This window comes from Monodon monoceros, unplaced genomic scaffold (assembly GCF_005190385.1).
Source record: "Monodon monoceros isolate NGI ecotype Baffin Bay Population unplaced genomic scaffold, NGI_Narwhal_1 Super_Scaffold_6, whole genome shotgun sequence".
NCBI classification, from domain to species: domain Eukaryota; kingdom Metazoa; phylum Chordata; class Mammalia; order Artiodactyla; family Monodontidae; genus Monodon; species Monodon monoceros.
Window position 1 is genome coordinate 29,835,193 of NW_021703783.1, and position 17,137 is coordinate 29,852,329.

The window sequence follows — 17,137 nt, forward strand, 5'->3', positions numbered from 1 at the left end:
TTAATATTTGTATAAAACAGCACCTTCAATAAATTTTAGCTCCATGAAAATTAATACCTGAATTAAAGAAAACTGAATTCCAGACTTGTTATATGAAACAAACGGCTGATACAACATTCTATGTAAGCCTATAGCCTATTCCCTTTCTGCACTGACTGGGCCTGGCACTTTCAATTTGAGAAAATGGCAATATGGTTAAGTGCATTTAAATTTTACTTTCATATTCATCCTCCACAATAGTGCAGATTCAGACACTTTCCATCCTTTCAAATCCTCAAAATCTATACTTATTTTTTAAAATATAAGAATGGATGTATAAAACTAGGAGATGATGTAATTATACATAGTATAACATTTTGTTGACTTTTGTATGTTAAATTTCTTCTATTGTGAACAATAGAGAGTTTCAGAGACTTCAAAAACCAAAAACAAAACAAAAATAAAACAAAATGTATTAGCTTTAAGATGGTGCTCAGCATTCTTAAAGTTTTTTTTCTGACCCTGCTTTGTTCATGTTGCTATTCTAAGCACTTTGTAGCAACTGTTAGACATTAACCCTGCTTTTTTTTTTTTTAAACATCTTTATTGGAGTATAATTACTTTACATTGTTGTGTTAGCTGCTGCTGTATAACAAAGTGAATCAGCTATACATATACATATATCCCCATATACCCTCCCTCTTGAGTCTCCCTCACATGCTCCCTATCCCACCCTTCTAGGTGGTCACAAAACACCGAGCTGATCTCCCTGTGCTATGCAGCTGTTTCCCACTAGCTATCTATTTTACATTTGGTAGTGTATATAAGTCCATGCCACTCTCTCACTTCGTCCCATCTTACCCATCCCCCTCCCCCATCCTCAGGTCCATTCTCTATGTCTGCGTCTTTTCTTTTTTTTTTAACATTTTTATTGGAGTATAATTGCTTTACAATGGTGTGTTAGTTTCTGCTTTATAACAAAGTGAATCAGTTCTACGTATACATATATCCCCCTATCTCTTCTGCCTTGCATTTCCCTCCCTCCCACACTCCCTATTCCACCCTTCTAGCTGGTCACAAAGCACTGAGCTGATCTCCCTGTGCTATACAACTGCTTCCCACTAGCTATCTATTTTACATTTGGTAGTGTATATATGTCCATATATACACTACCACTCTCTCACTTTGTCCCAGCTTACGCTTTCCCCTCCCCATGTCCTCAAGTCCATTCTCTAGCATGTCTGCATCTTTATTCCTGTCTTGCCCCTAGGCTCTTCATGACTTCTTTTTTTTTATTTTTTGATTCCATATATATGTGTTACCATACAGTATTTGTTTTTATCTTTCTGACTTACTTCACTCTGAATTACAGACTCTAGGTCCACACACCTCACTACAAATAAGTCAATTTCGTTTATTTTCATGGCTGAGTAATATTCCATTGTATATATGTGCCATATCTTTATCCATTCATCTGTTGATGGACAGTTAGGTTGCTTCCATTTCCTGGCTATTGTAAATAGTGCTTCAATGAACATTGTGGTACATGTGTCTTTTTGAATTATGGTTTTCTAAGGATATATGCCCAGTAGTGGGATTGCTGGATCGTATGGTAGTTCTAATTTTAGTTTCTTAAGGAACATCCATGCTGTTCTCCATAGTGTCTGTATCAATTTACATTCCCACTAACAGGGCAAGAAGGTTCCCTTTTCTCCACACCTTCTCCAGCATTTATTGTTTGCAGATTTTTTGATGATGGCCATTCTAACTGGTGTGAGGTGATACCTCATTGTAGTTTTGATTTGCATTTCTCTAATGATTAGTGATGTTGAGCATCCTTTCATGTGTTTGTTGGCAATCTGTATGTCTTCTTTGGAGAAATGTCTATTTAGGTCTTCTGCCCATTTTTGGACTGGGTTGTTTGTTTTTTTGATATTGAGCTTCATGAGCTGCTTTCATATTTTGGAGATTAATCCTTTGTCCATTGCTTCATGCGCAAATAGTTTCTTCCATTCTGAGGGTTTTCTTTTTGCCTTGTTTATGGTTTCCTTTGCTGTGCAAAAGCTTTGAAGTTTCATTAGGTCCCATTTGTTTATTTTTGTTTTTATCTCCATTTCTCTAGGAGGTGGGTCAAAAAGGATCTTGCTGCGATTTATGTCATGGAGTGTTCTGCCTATGCTTTCCTCTAAGAGTTTGATAGTTTCTGGCCTTACATTTAGGTCTTTAATCCATTTTGAGTTTATTTTTGTGTATGGTGTTAGAGAGTGTTCTAATTTCATTCATTTACATGTAGCTGTCCAGTTTTCCCAGCACCACTTATTGAAGAGGCTGTCTTTTCTCCACTGTATATTCTTGCCTCCTTTATCAAAGATAAGGTGACCATATGTGCGTGGGTTTATCTCTGGGCTTTCTATCCTGTTCCTTTGATCTATCTTTCTGTTTTTGTGCCAGTACCATACTGTCTTGATTACTGTAGCTTTGTAGTATAGTCTGAAGTCAGGGAGCCTGATTCCTCCAGCTCTGTTTTTCTTTCTCAAGATTGCTTTGGCTGTTCTGTGTCTTTCGTGTTTCCATACAAATTGTGAAATTTTTGTTCTTGTTCTGTGAAAAATGCCTTTGGTAGTTTGATAGGGATTGCATTGAATCTGTAGATTGCTTTGGGTAGTAGAGTCATTTTCACAATGTTGATTCTTCCAATCCAAGAACATGGTATATCTCTCCATCTGCTTGTATCATCTTTGATCTCTTTTGTCAGTGTCAGTATAGTTTAGTGCATACAGGTCTTTTGTCTCCTTAGGTAGTTGTATTCCTAGGTATTTTATTCTTTTTGTTGCAGTGGTAAATGGGAGTGTTTCCTTAATTTCACTTTCAGATTTTTCATCATTAGTGTATAGGAATGCCAGAGATTTCTGTGCATTAATTTTGTTTCCTGCTACTTTACCAAATTCATTGATTAGCTCTAGTAGTTTTCTGGTAGCATTTTTAGGATTCTGTATGTATAGTATCAGGTCATCTCCAAATAGTGACAGCTTTGCTTCTTCTTTTCCGATTTGGATTCCTTTTATTTCTTTTTCTTCTCTGATTTCTGTGGCTATAACTTCCAAAACTATGCTGAATAATAACGGTGAGTGTGGACAACCTTGTCTTGTTCCTGATCTTAGGGGAAATGGTTTCAGTTTTTCACCATTGAGAACAATGTTGGCTGTGGGTTTGTCATATATGGCCTTTATTATGTTGAGGTAAGTTCCCTCTATGCCTACTTTCTTGGGGTTTTTTATCATAAATCGGTGTTGAATTTTGTTGATAGCTTTTTCCACATCTATTGAGATGATCATATGGTTTTTAACCTTCAATTTGTTAATATGGTATATCACATTGATTGATTTGAGTATATTGAAAAATCCTTGCATTCTGAGATAAACCCCACTTGTCCATGTGTATGATCCTTTTAATGTGCTTTTGGATTCTGTTTGCTAGTATTTTGTTGAGGATTTTTGTATCTATGTTCATCAGTGATATTGGCCTATAGTTTTCCCTTTTTGTGACATCTTTGTCTGGTTTTGGTATCAGGGTGGTCATGAACTTGTAGAATGAGTTTGGGAGTGTTCCTTTCTCTGTTATATTTTGGAAGATTTGGAGAAGGATAGGTGGTAGCTCTTCTCTAAAATTTGATAGAATTATCCTGTGAAGCCTACTGGTCCTGGGCTTTTGTTTGTTGGAAGATTTTTAATCTTATGCTTGTGATTGGTCTGTTTATATTTTCTATTTCTTGTAGGTTCAGTCTCAGAAGGTTGCACTTTTCTAAGAATTTGTCCATTTCTTCCAGGTTGCCCATTTTATTGGCATATAGTTGCTTGTAGTAATCTCTCATGATCCTTTGTATTTCTGCAGGGTCAGTTGTTACATCTCCTTTCTAATTTCTAATTCTGGTGATTTGAGTCTTCCCTTTTTTTCTTGATGAGTCTAGCTATTGGTTTATCAATTTTGTTTAACTTCTCAAAAAGCCAGCTTTTCGTTTTATTGATCTTTGCTATTTGTTCCTTCATTTCTTTTTCATTTATTTCTGATCTGATATTTATGATTTCTTTCCTTTTTCTAACTATAGGGTTTTCTTCTTTTTTTTTTTTTTTTGCGGTATGCAGGCCTTTCACTGTTGTGGCCTCTCCCACTGTGGAGCACAGGCTCTGGACGCGCAGGCTCAGTGGCCATGGCTCACGGGCCTAGCTGCTCCGCGGCATGTGGGATCCTCCTGGACCGGGGCATGAACCCGTGTCCCCTGCATTGGCAGGCAGACTCTCAACCACTGTGCCACCAGGGAAGCCCCTTTTCTTCCTTTTTTAGATGTTCTATATCTAATTGCTTCAGCTGTAAGGGTAGATAGTTTATTGGAGATTTTTCTTGTTTCTTGTAGTGGGATTGTATTGGTATAAACTTCCCTCTTAGAACTGCTTTTGCTGCATTCCATAGGTTTTGGGTCATAGTGTTTTCATTGTCATTTGTTTCTAGGTATTTTTTGATTTCCTCTTTCATTTCTTTAGTGATCTCTTGGTTATTTAGTAGTGTATTGTTTAGCTTCCATGTGTTTGTATTTTTTACAGTTTTTTTTCCTGTAATTGATACCTAGTCTCATAGTGCTGCAGTTCGAAATGACACTTGATATGATTTCAATTTTTTTAAATTTACCAAAGCTTGATTTGTAACCCAAGGTATGATCTATCCTGGAGAATGTTCCATGAGCACTTGAGAAGAAAGTATATTCTGTTGTTTTTGGATGGAATGTCCTATAAATATCAGTTAAGTCCATCTTGTTTAATGTGTCATTTAAATCTTGTGTTTCCTTATATATTTTCCTTATGGATAATCTGTCCATTGGTGAAAGTGGGGTGTTAAAGTCCCCTACTATTATTGTGTTACTGTCAATTTCCTCTTTTATGGCTGTTAGCATTAGCCTTATGTATTGAGGTGCTCCTATGTTGGGTACATAAATATTTACAATTGTTATACCATCTTCTTGGATTGATCCCTTGATCATTATGTAGTGTCCTTCTTTGTCTCTTGTCTTTGCTTTGAAGTCTATTTTGTCTGATATGAGAATTTCTACTCCAGCTTTCTTTTGATTTCCATTTGCATGCAATATCTTTTTCCATTCCCTCACTTTCAGTCTGTATGTGTCCCTAGGTCTGAAGTGAGTCTCTTGTAGACAGCATATATATGGGTCTTGTTTTTGTATGCATTCAGCCAGTCTATGACTTTTGGTTGGAGCATTTAATCCATTTACATTTAAGGTAAGTATCAATATGTATGTTCCTATTCCCATTTTCTTAATTGTTTTGGGTTTGTTATTGTAGATCTTTTTCTTCTCTTGTGTTTCTTGCCTAGAGAAGTTCCTTTAGCATTTGTTGTAAAGCTGGTTGGTGGTGCTGATTCTCTTAGCTTTTGCTTGTCTGTAATGGTTTTAATTTCTCCATCAAATCTAAATGAGATCCTTGCTGGGTACAGTAACCTTGGTTGTAGTTTTTCCCTTTCATCACTTTAAATATTTCCTGCCTCTCCTTTCTGGCTTGCAGAGTTTCCGCTGAAAGGTCTGCTGTTAACCTTATGGGAATTCCCCTGTATGTTATTTGTTGCTTTTCCCTTGCTGCTTTTAATATGTTTTCTTTGTATTTGATAGTTTAATTAATATGCATCTTGGCATGTTTCTCCTTGTATTTATCCTGTATGAGACTCTCTGTGCTTCCTGGACTTGACTATTTCCTTTCCCTTATTAGGGAAATATTCAACTATAATCTCTTCCAATATTTTCTCAGTCCCTTTCTTCTTGTCTTCTTCTCCTGGGACTACTATAATTCGAATGTTGGTGCAGTTAATATTGTCCTGGAGTTCTCTGAGACTGTCCTCAGTTCTTTTCATTCTTTTTTCTTTATTCTTCTCTGCAGCAGTTATTTCCACTATTTTATCTTCCAGGTCATTTATCCTTTCTTCTGCCTCAATTCTGCCATTGATTCCTTCTAGATAACTTTTAATTTCAGTTATTGTGCTTTTCATCATTGTTCGTTTGCTCTTTAGTTCTTCTAGGTCCTTGTGAAACATTTCTTGTATTTTCTCCTTTCTATTTCCATTATTTTGGATCATCTTTACTATTTTTACTCTGAATTCTTTTTCAGGTAGGCTGCCTATTTCCTCTTCATTTGTTTTGGTCTGGTAGGTTTTTAATTTGCTCCTTCATCTGGTGTGTATTTCTCTGTCTTCTCATTTTGCTTAACTTACTGTGTTTGAGGTCACCTTTCCCAGGCTGCATATTTGTTGTTCCTGTTGTTTTTCCTGTCTGTCCCCAGTGGGTAAGGTTATTTCAGTGGGTTGTTTAAGCTTCCTGGTGGAGGGGACTTGTGCCTGTGTGCTGGTGGATGAGGCTGGATCTTGTCTTTCTGGTGTGCAGGACTTCGTCCAGTGGTGTGTTTTGGGGTATCTGTGAACTTATTATGCTTTTAGGCAGCCTCTCTGCTAATGGGTTGTGTTGTGTTCCTGCTTTGCTAGTTGTTTGTCATGGGGTGTCCAGCACTGGAGTTTGCTGGTCATTGAGTGGAGCTGGGTCTTAGCGTTGAGATGGAGATCTCTTGCAGAGCTCTCACTGACTGATATTATGTGAGGTCTGGAGGTCTCTGGTGGTCCAATGTCCTGAACTTGCCTCTCCCACCTAAGAGGCTCAGGCCTGACACCTGGCCAGAGCACAAAGACCCTGTCAGCCACATGGCTTAGAAGAAAATGGAGGAAAAGCAAGAAAGAAAAAATAAAATAAAGTAAAATAGAATAAACAAATTTATTAAAATAAAAAATAAGAATATTATTAAAATGAAAAAAAAGTTTTTTAAAGAAAGAAGAGAGTAACCAAACCAATAAAGAAACTCACCAATGATAATAAGCACTAAAATCTATGCTAAGATAAATATAAAAATCAGAAACTAGTCAGTCATTTACAGCAAACCCCAAGTCTACAGTTGCCCCCAAAGTCCACTGCCTCAATTTTTGGATGTCTTGTTGTCTATTCAGGTATTCCACAGGTGCAGGGTACATGAAATTGATTGTGGAGATTTAATCCACTGCTCCTGATGCTGCATGGAGAAACCTCCCTTTCTCTTCTTTGTTTGCATAGCTCCTGGGGTTCAGCTTTGGATTTGGCCCTGCCTCTGCATTTAGGTCACCCTCTGGTGTTTGTTCTTCGCCCAGACAGGAGGGGGTTAAAGGAACGGCTGATTAAGGTGCTCTGGCTCAGTCAGGCCGGGCGGGAGGGAGGTGTATGGAATGCGGGGTGAACCTGAAGCAGCAGAGGCCAGCATGATGTTGCAACAGCCTGAGGCGCGCCGTGTGTTCTCCCGGGGAATCTGTCCCTGGATCACGGGACCCTGGCAGTGGTGGATAGTGACCTGTGCTTGCACGCAGGATTCTTGGTGGCTGCAGCAGCAGCCTTAGCATTTCACACCCATCTCTGTGGTCTGTGCTGATAGCTGTGGCTCACCCTCATCTCTGAAGCTTATTTAGGCAGTGCTCTGAATCCCTTCTCATAGTGCACCCCGAAACAATGGTCTCTTGACTCTTAGGTATTTCCAGACATTTTCCCAGACTCCTTCCTGGTTAGCTGTGGTGCAGTAGCTCCCTTCAACTATGTTCACGCCACCAACCCCAGTCCTCTCCCTGCGCTCCGACCGAAGCCCGAGCCTCAGCTCCCAGCCCCCTCCCGCTCTGGCGGGTGAGCAAAGCCTCTTAGACTGGTGAGTGCTGGTCGGCAGTGATTCTCTGTGCAGGAATCTCTGCTTTGCCCTCTGCACCCCTGTTGCTGCACTCTCTTCCATAGCTCTGAAGCTTCTCCCCCGCCACCCCCCGTCTCCATCAGTGAAGGGGCTTCCTAGTGTGTGAAAACTTTTCCTCCTTCACAGCTCCCTCCCACTGGTGCAAGTCCCATCCCTATTCTTTTGTCTCTGTTTTTTCTTTTTTCTTTTGCCCTACCCAGGTATGTGGGGAGTTTCTTGCCTTTTAGGAAGTCTGAAGTCTTCTGCCAGCATTCAGTAGGTGTTCTGTAGGAATTGTTCCATGTGTAGATGTATTTTTGATGTATTTGTTAGGAGGAAGCTGATCTCCACATCTTACCTCTCCGCCATCTTGTAGGTCCTCTTTAAATCTTATATCCTGATAAGGGGTAACATATATAGGTATATTATGAATAAGCCATGGTTCATGTTCTTTTTTGTACTGTTTACATTTTACTTCATTTGAAGAACCTTTCCTCCCAATTCCAGGTAATGCAAAGAGCTGTAAGGCTAGAAATCATCACTCAGGAACAAAAGTGTACAAATATCTACATCCATGAATTTAATGCAAGACTACAGAGAGATACATGATGTTTTGTTATTTGTAGGCACCAGCAAGTTTTCACAACCTAAGATCAAGGTTTAACACAAAGAATTATTACAATGGCTACTTGAAATGGTACAAAATTGCCCTGGGAAGTATGACCAAAAACAAACCAGCAAACAAACAAAAACAAACTTTAGAGGTCGGTGTAAGGCAAAAATGTACTGTAGTTAGTACTTTATAGGTCAGTTACACATCTAAATAGATCTTAATGCTAGAAAACAAAAGTTTATTTGAGTCATAAGTGTGGCTTATTATTATCTATTGTGAAAGTTACAAATGCAATTATTTAGGGCATTTACCTCATTCCACAGGGTGACCTGTAATGTTGATGCAGCCTATAGCACTAACATTTCTGTATTATTATTTTATTTTATTTTATATTTCTATCATCATGATTAAGTTGGGAGGATCTATAATATTCTGAGACAGATGAGATCTTCTTATGGCTAGGTCAAATATTGGACACATAAAAGTAAAGCCTCATAAAAATACTAAAATCCATTGAATTGTACACTTAAAATGTGTCAATTTTATGGTATGCAAATAATATCTAAATAAAGCTCCTTAAAAAAAAAGATAGAAGCAGGACAGGATATCACTTGAAGCCACTACTGATTGATGACTTGGGATTCCTGGGTCTTCTGTGAAATACAGTAGTGTCAGTTATTCATCTCCAACTGTTTCTTAAATTGCTTCTTTCCTCCAGATACTTTTCCATCTTCAAAAATGTCCAATCAGCTTCAGCTCATAAAAACAAATATGAAACAGAACAAATCTTTATCCTTCTTTCCTCCTTTTCTGCCTTCTCTTAGGTTTTAGATTTTTTTTAAAAAGTTTGCACATTCTATTTCTTCATCTTTACCCCCCACCCAGTTCTGGCCCCTCACTTTATTATCGGATTGAGACTGACTGTGCAGCATTCACTAGTTGTTCTTGGATTGCCAGATATAGTGATTTCTGCACAGTTCTCATCTTCCTGGAACTCTCTGAAGTAAGGGACGTTCTTGAGAATCTCTTTTCATTAACACATTTTTTGTTTTTGGCTTCAGTGATGCTATTTTTAACTTGTCATATCCCATCTCTAATTAGAGTTCTACAGTGTTATTTCTTTTTTTTGGCTTATCTTGTAGGTCCCACTTCTCCTAATCCTAGACGCTTCCCAACTACATTCTCTCATTCACTTGGCATTAGCTCTCACACTTCTATGAAAATGACACCCAAATCCCCAGCTCTATCCTTACTCACTGTCTTAATTTTGGGTACATATTTTTCACTTTCTTTTTGATTTCTCCATCATCTCATACTGAACTTCAAAAAAGGCATCTTTCCTCTTCCCCCAGACTTTATCTCCCAATCTTAATTAATAATATATTCATACATCTAGTCAACCATCTTATGATGTTTATATTACCTACAGTTCCTATCTTTTTTTTATTCTCTGTATCCAGGCAGTTACCAGGTCCTGTCATTTCTATCTTGAAATTTCTTTCATGTTATATAAAACCTTTCTCTGTTTTCGTAGTTATAAACTATTCCCAGGACTTTAAGGCAGGGAAGGGACTGTTACATATACAGTCTAGTAACACAGAATTCCCTCAAGACCTTACTTTTTGTAACACTCCAGGAGACTGTCCTGACACAAAATTCATCATAATGTGAAAGAACAATGTCTTTAGAATCAGGCCAGGACTGGAGCTATCACATATGGTGCATTGCTGTAAATTAGAAAAAGAATCCTAAAATATACATCTTTCTATCAAAAAATAGTCATAATATTGATTTTTCAAGACAAATAAACTCTATTGACACCTGTGGGAAATTTTCAATAATAAATATACCAATCTACCTCATCTATACCCTTATATGTAGTGTTCTAACAAGTGCAGAAATTACACAACCATACATGGTAGCACTGCATGGGTCTACATTGTTCAAATCCTGGCCCTATAGCTATGTAACATTGGTAATATACTTAACCACTTTAAACTTCAGATTTATGACCTATAAAGTGTGACTAATACTACTATATCTTTCAGAGTTTTTAGCAAGGATAAATAAGAAAAAAAACCTATATATATATAAAATTAGCAACTTCAAGTTTACCTGCATATGTTCTCAATCTACTGCCCCAATAGTACAAATCATTAAAAGATGCCAGATTGTGGAATTCCTTACACTAATATAAAGATGAGATGAAAATACTGTTGGTGTTAACAGCTCACTATAAATCGTTAAAATTTTTATCTCTGAGAGTATTTCATGGAGGACATTTCAAAAGAATTAGAAGAGGGCTTCCCTGGTGGTGCAGTGGTTGAGAGTCCGCCTGCCGATGCAGGGGACACGGGTTCGTGCCCTGGTCCAGGAAGATCCCACATGCCACGGAGCAGCTGGGCCCGTGAGCCATGGCTGCTGAGCCTGCGCGTCTGGAGCTTGTGCTCCGCAACGTGAGAGGCCACAACAGTGAGAGGCCCACGTACCGAAAAAAAAAAAAAAAAAAAAATTAGAAGAATAGATGTCCTATTTTTCCAATAACTAAGGGTGTAGCCCAGAGCCTAATGTTTATACCTGAAAGTTGCTGTTAGCTATTTGGACAAAATGATGAGAAAGCTTTTAACACACTACAAGAAGGTGTCTTGGTTTCATCATTTCCATCTTATGATTATATTTTATTATTCTCTTATTTTAGGATCAGCAAACTACAGGCCATGGGCCGTATGTACTCTTTCTGTAAATAAAGTTTTATTGGGACACAGTCACACACATTTATATATGCATTGTCTAGGCTGCTTTTCCACCACAATGTTAGAGTTGAGTAGTTGTCACAGAGAACTGTTGGTCCACTAAGCAAAGAATATTTACTGTCTGGCCCTTTTCCTAAAATGTTTGCTGATCCCTGCCTTTCTGGTCACTTTAAAAATATTAATTCACTTGAATTTCAATTTTGCTCAATTTTACACATATGAAGAAAAAAGATTGTATTAATCTGGAGTATGGTGAGACTTATTTTTCCTTCCAAAGTATATTTTATGGCTCAACAATGGAAAGCTAGTTTCTGTATGCTGCCTTAAACATGTACAATTCTCAGGTTTTATTTTTTTTTTTAAAAAAGAAAACAATACAAACAAAAACCCCCTAAGGCAGAACAACCTGTTTCTTTTCACCAGATTTTTATTGGCATTACCTAGAAAATGTTTCCTGTAAGAAATAAGCTTTTTAACAACTGATATTTTCCTTTCTTTTAACATTAAAAAGTGATAGTAGGGAAACATCCATTTAATAGTCAGAATAGCCATGAATTTGATGACATAGTGATGGAGTTATTTTCCTGTTGGAAACTATTTTTGATTGAAATTCAGGGAATTCATGATTACCCATTTTTTTCATTAAAGCAAGTAGTTGAAACAATAATTTTCACATGGGAAAACAATTCATATTTTGCAAGATTAAAAAAATTAATAATCTACATTAAAAGCTCAGTAAATAATGGTTTCTCAATAGTGGTTAATTTTTTATTATAAAGATTAAGTTCATTAAGTAAAATATGTCAAATTATTTCAGCATACCCTTCAAAAAGTCTATTTAATGCTCAACTCCCCATCAGTTTGTTTTGAATTACTTAACTGTTTCTTCTGTGTGCTACTTCTCATTTTTAAAAATGAAGAAGAATTTAACACTCCTCACCTTTTTTCACCTTTAACTTAAAAGAATTCTACCAAAGACATTTATAATTTAAAAGCTAGTTGTCTGGTGTCATTTGGATGTGTAGATATACCTAAAGGTATAATTAGTTATGGAGCAAGGAAATATACAGCAAACTTTAAGATATTTATTTTTTATCAGGCTTTCCAATTTCCTAAATATCAATGGCCAGGGAATGGACCTTAATTATAAGAACATCCTCCAAGAAGTTTGCTGTCAGTTAAGACATTCTTTGTAGTGTGTTTTAGAGTCAAGTCATGAAAGTTAAGTTGTCCTATTATTAACTGTGAAGCAGTTAAGAAATACTTTGGGATCCAATATAGAAAATCCCCAAAGTTAAATAAAATTGTTAGGAGAAATGAAATCTGTTTTTAAAAGAAGAAATTGATTACAAAAATGTAGCATTTCCACTGATATCAAAATATAGGTACAAAGCACAACAGGGTGCATATTAGCTGGATTATGAAAGATATTCATAGACAAGCACAGTTCAAAGCAATCTAGTTCTGGTTCCTGCTTCTGTCATTGTTATGAGGATTCATTTTATCTGAAAATATAAATCTCCCTAAAGTCACAGTGGTTCTTGGGGAAAACATAAAGAATTTGAGCATAGAATTTAGTCTGGATTCCTAAGATCTTTTGGACCATGTATCTTTCTCCTGAAAAAGCTTCAGACCAAATTGTAGTCTATATTTTATATTGTATTCTAGACTGTGGTCCTACAAAGCTTAAAATTTACCTCCTTTGGGGACTATAGCTCATCAGCACAGGTATATGGAAGAGTTGTTCTGTACTCTTATTATACCAGGAGTGCTGCTCACCAAAACAATCAGTTTATTCAAGTAATTGGAAAACAACGTGAAGTATTTATACACAGTGAACACAGCCTAAGACAAAAACTATAGTTTGGGAAAATAGTAAGAAGTTAGGGTTGGACAAGATGGCCATGAGAAGTTATCTATCTCATTTTGTATAAGAAAGGCATGCTGGAAAGATGACAGGTAGACTTGCTGTATCTACATTCCAGTTGGGAAAAGGGATAAAGAATCATCTGAATGATTAGGCTTTAAAGTTTAAGGCCATTAGGGATTTGGAATGCTTGAGATGAAAGATCTGAAACATCAGCCAAGAATTTATTTAGTTGTAAATAATGTGGGAAACTATTGATACAATATGGTTCTGGGATATCCAACATAGAAAATAAAATTTGAAATTGTTTCTCACACTTGTCTTTGTCTCATATTTTTATAGTTTCTTTTTTGAGGAAAAAAGAAAAAAGACCAAGCCTCATTTTAAGGTTAATCTCAAAATTCCATGAATGAAAAGAGAAGGACTTTAAGGAAAGGTCAAGGCACTCTAGTCAAGCCTCTTGTTTTGGTTTAGAGGTTCAGGGCTTATTGAGTAAGAAGATGTGATGTGTTTTCTGGAATGACCAATCGCACGAAAGGGTAGACTTTCTTTTTAAAGAATTTTATGCAAAGATGACAGAAGTCTCTTTTCTTTATGAAGATGTATGACTCATTAATGAATCAGTCTTTGTCTTACACTAGACAGCAATCACATGCTCACTAGTAAGGTTGCTTCTGTTAGCAAGAACTGTCTCATCCATAAGCAGCTAAAAGTGGAAGCCAAATACATGAAAATAAATTGAATGCAAAACAAACTCAAGATTTTGAAATGTAAGTGATCAGCAAAAGGAATGATAATCTTGGAATATAAGCAATGACTGTATTAGGTCTATTAAGCTATCTATGAATAGATGGGTAAAGTGCTAGGAACAGGCAAACCCACAATCATGTCTGGGACAAAGGGTCTCAGAAGAGACAAAGGGATTAAGTCAGATGTGAAGAGATTTTATGTAAGCCACAAGAAGAAACACGAACACTGCACTCTCACACTTGGGTCTCTATCTCATTGGGCATCTGTCTTGATCATTCAAAATAGAAAATTTTAAATCTCAGCTCAGGCTGGGCCATTACACATGGCCCCAATCCTATGCTGAGTATGTGGCAGAGATCCCTGGGTAAACTTTCCTCTCATTTCCTAAGGGTTCCATTGGAGACAAGTTTTCCCCTCACGTATTAGGAACAACTTACATGTAGAATGAATTCTGTTTTTTTAATATCTTATGTGGGATAAGGGGAGAGTTGGCCATTGTTATTTCTTCCTTCCATAAAATTAGTCACCAAAATGAAGTATTGGAACAAGAGTACTCAAAACAACATCATTAGGTGAATAAAGCAGCATAAAAGGCCATAAATTTAATTATCTCTGTGTGTACACTGTCTTCTCAATTGTACCCTATTACAAAGCGGATACTTATTGATTTACTTAGTGTCTGCTTATATTTTGGTTTCTGCATCTGTTGTCATTTTCCATAAGGAGAAAAGAATAGCTTTCCCTTAGAGTACCAATGTAAATGATCAAAGTAAGAGATCTTTGGAAACTAAGTTCTCTTTTTTCTGTTCTGTTCCTTCTACTGTTTTTCATTAGTCATCTCAGGAGATTAAATTTTCTTTAGAATACTAATTGGATGTAATTTTGCCTTGTCACTTAAGAAATTGTTAATCCTGGAAGTTAAATTTTGTGACAAAAAACATTTTAATTGATTTACTTTTCAAATCTGCTGTAATTAACCAAATGTGTCTAGTTCTTGAGGAAGAGGTCTATAATTCTCCTGTATGAAAATATCGAGCAATGAAAGTCTACCTGGAAAAGATTTTTCTCCCCAGCCAAACACATGGTTTTTCCCCTTAATTTAAAAAAAAGGGGGGTATTCTAAATGCCATCTGCACTTTCAGTTGACCAGAGGAAAGCTCATAACAGCCTCCTCTATCTTACTGAATGCAGCAAACATGCTTCAGTCCTCATCAGACTTGTTCTCTGCAGCCTCCATACTCTTGCCCGGTCAAGGTCCCTCCTTCCACAGATCCTTCTTCATGTCTTCCATCATGCCATACTCTGTTGGATTTTCCTGAGTTTCTTTGTTTCTCTTCAGTTTCCCTTGCTGGTTCATTTTCCTCTGCGCATGCCTGCATTCTCCAGGGCTCTGCTGGCATTAGCCTCTCTTCTCACTTCCCAACTCTCCCACCTTATGCAGTACAGCTAAGTCTTTAACAACACAGGCTACATAAACCGACTACCTATGTTTAATCCTGTGCATTAGTTTCCTGTTGCTGTGTAGCAAATTCCCACAACTTTGTGGCTTAAGACAACACTCATTTAGCATTTCACAATTTTGCAGGACAGAAATCTGGGTGGAGTTCAGCTGGGTCCTCTGCTCAAGGTCTCAACAGGCTGAAATCTAGCTGGAGGCTAGGGCTGAGGACTCATCTGAGAGGGCTGAATCTTCTTCCAAGCTCACTAGTGTTGGCAGAATTTAATTTCTTGTGATTGTAGAACTGAAGGCCCCATCTTCTTGATGGCTGTTGGCCAGGGCCTAGTGTCAGTTCTTAGAAGCTGCCTGTGATTCTCTGCCACGTGACCCCCTACCTAGACCTTCTAACACTTCCAATTTGACGTTCTTTTAAAGGGATGAACTGATTAGGCTAGGCCTACATCATCTCCCTTTTGTTTTTAACTCAAAGTCAACTGATTAATAACTAAATAGTAGGAATTGTATCCCATCACATTTACAGCTTTTGCCCTGCACAGGAGAGGAAATTGTGTGTACAAGGTACGTACACCAGGGGTTAGGAGTGTTTGAGGCCATCTTAGAATTCTGCCTATCACATCCTAGTTCTGCCATTTACTAGCTGCATGAATTTAGGCAAGTTATATAATTTCTCTGTACCTTGGTTTTTGCATCTTTAAAGTGGGATAATAAATAAAATATTCCTTGTGGAGTTATTTTGAGGACTAATGGGATTGATACATGTAAAATCCTTAGAACTGTGCCTGATACATAGTAAGAGCCTGCAAATTTTCAGTTATCATTATTAATCTATTTTCTCCCCATAGATATTGCATCCACTCCCATGACATCACACAATTACTGATATTCTTATGGTAGACATTGCTTTTCCAAAAAATTGCACTTTTTAAATCTAAACTTATGACTTCACTTGCAAACCTGATCTTTTCTAGTGATTCTTATCACAGTAAATAGTACAATTATACTATTATAGTATAATAGTTCCTTATGCTTTCTAATTTTCTCTTCCTTTCCTACCATTCATTCATTAAAAAATTATTTTTTGGAGTATCAACTATGTACAAAGCATATGATGACAGAGGATATAATGGTCGGTAAAAAGATACAGTCTCTGCCCTCATAGAACTTATAATCAAGTTAGAGAGACAGATTATACTGTATCACACAAAACTTATTAAAATAAACCCATTTTCTCAATATCTTTTGCAAACACTCAAGTCAAAGCCACTACCTCTCTTTCCTGAACTAGAGCAATAACCCTTCACTGGGTTCCAACATTCACTCTTCCTCCACTTTTTTCCTCCTCTCAGAGCTACCGTCTTCGAGGAAACCTTATTATGTCACTCATCTGCAGAAATCCTTTCAATGGCCTCTTGTAATATGTAAGATAAAAACAAATCTTCTTCATAACCTGCCATGTCCCTGCCAGAGCTCTCCAGCTCTGTACACCCCCACTCACCCCTCCCTGTCTGTGCTTTAGCCCTATGGCCTTCTTCTTGCTCCTCCATGGTGCCTCGCTCCTTCATGCCTCAGCACTGTGCACCTGCCAGTCCTTCAAAACTGGCCACGCTCTCTCTTCCCTGCTCTGTCTTTGCCTGATCATTCTGAGTTTAAATTTTATTCCCTCCAAACTAAATCAGCATCCTCATTATACTCAAAGTACCATATGAGTCTTCTTCATCACATTTAATATAACATATAGTTATGTATTGATTTGAGTCATTACTTGATTAATATCTGCCATCATTCTGAAGAAGGGATGTTTGAGACAAGATCTAAAAGAAGAGCTTCAGCCACATGAAAAGTTATATTTCATAGATTTCAAGTGTGTTTTGTTTATGAGGGAATATGACATAGCTTGTATTTTAGATGTAAAGACTAATCTCAGAATGGGGA

General features: G+C 37.2%; 1 protein-coding gene across 3 annotated transcripts in view; it reads left to right on the forward strand.

Moving 5' to 3' along the window:
• Window positions 1–17,137, forward strand: part of CNTN1 (contactin 1) — a 365,513-nt gene that overhangs the window by 73,010 nt on the left and 275,366 nt on the right. The window lies entirely within an intron of this gene.